The sequence below is a fragment of the Ostrinia nubilalis genome, chromosome 26, assembly GCF_963855985.1.
Source record: "Ostrinia nubilalis chromosome 26, ilOstNubi1.1, whole genome shotgun sequence".
Classification (NCBI taxonomy): domain Eukaryota; kingdom Metazoa; phylum Arthropoda; class Insecta; order Lepidoptera; family Crambidae; genus Ostrinia; species Ostrinia nubilalis.
The window spans coordinates 187504-189097 of NC_087113.1; the positions used below are offsets into that span (position 1 = coordinate 187504).

Genomic DNA, 1594 nt, shown 5'->3' on the forward strand with positions numbered 1-1594 from the left:
CTCGTTCCAAGCCATCTAGGAATCTTCACTTCGCTTATGCTTTTCAGGTCTTCTCGGTAAGTACACCATTCCTGCAGTATTTTACTAGGTGCTTCATCATCCCAATCAATCCCCGCTATCCACAGCTTTTGTATCAACACCTTTGCTATGATTATACATGGTGTAACCCAACCTAAGGGATCGAATAGGCGTGATATATCTGCTATTATTTTTCTTTTAGTAATAGGTGGCAGCAGTTCTGGAAGATCAACTTTATACCGGAAATGATCACTGTGCCGTTCCCAGGTAAGTCCCAAAATTTTTATTACTTCCTCAGAATACGGAACAAACCAGAAACCGTCAACGGGCGTAAATGTGTATTCATATAAAGTACTCCAAATCGCACTACTTTGACTTTAGAGCAATCAGTCAATGGCCGGCGCGCGCATTGTTTACATATCCGTCAGATTGACACTTTATAATTAAATTATGCCGTCTTGTGCCGTTCCAACATGTAAGAATGCTACTGGAATTACGAAGAAAGTGCATGGGATCATGTTTTATCCGTAAGTAGCACATTTCCAATTCATTTTAATTAAATAATAATTTTCAAAAAAAATCACGGTTGTATTTTGTAAGTGTTGCCACAGGTCAACGGAATATTTTACCCTACTTTTTTATATTGAATTACATTTGTCTACTTATAAAAAATTCACGCGTTAATTTTGTTAGCGTTACCACAGAATAATGGAATATTTTCCCCATCCTTTTTGTTTTAATTAGTTTTTAGTGTAATTTCATCCATGACATGACAACCTGATTAATTAAATTATAAGTGCCACTTGTGGTCTAAACTGAATAAATATTTTTGATTTTGATTTGATTTCAATATATTGAATTAATTTATAATATTACTCCCTAATAATGAGGAGATAATAAATTACTATCGTGAATTTCATACTTTCCCATTTATTCAAAAGTAAGGCATTGGTATCAACAGATCAGCAGCAGCAATATTTGTATATTTAATAATAATTTTAAGTAATTAATTATTGCTTACATACTTACTCTGATTTTTTTTCAGGATACACAGCCAGAGTTGCCTCGCAATCAAATTTAAGTATTGGTGATGTTTTTGATTTGGATTCTGTTTTTGACTCCAAGAAAAGTTAAACTAAAAGCACTACTGCGCCGTAAACAAATGTTTTGTTGTCGATATGTTTACATAATAAAGAACCTTAAGTTTCTTTTTTGTTTTACTTGGCATTCTAAAATTTATATTCGACTTTTGTAATTGACTTTTAAATAACATATTATACCTACATAAAATATAGTACATATATTACACTATTTAATAGAAATAAATAATCATCTTACACTTAGTTACTTCGGAGTAAAAATTAAATTCATAGGTAGGTAGGTACTATCTATGCCTATGGCCAGTCATGTCGTCTCGTTCTATCGCAAAGAATCACCATTTGATAAGAGCGAGAGCAAAAACGGAAATGGATAGTTAACACTGGCCGTGTGTACTTATTTCACTTACTTATTTTTTACTTGTTTAACATCTCTTTAAAAAATTACATAATTTTACCCCAAAAATGGGGGTGTCACA

At 32.5% G+C, this 1594-nt stretch overlaps 1 long non-coding RNA gene across 1 annotated transcript; it reads left to right on the forward strand.

The window, feature by feature from the left end:
- The first annotated feature begins 309 nt into the window (after positions 1-309).
- LOC135084554 (uncharacterized) lies at positions 310-1226 on the forward strand. The gene is made up of 2 exons (XR_010259886.1): positions 310-545; positions 1064-1226. It is a non-coding gene; the product is annotated as an uncharacterized LOC135084554 (long non-coding RNA).
- Positions 1227-1594: the final 368 nt, after the last annotated feature.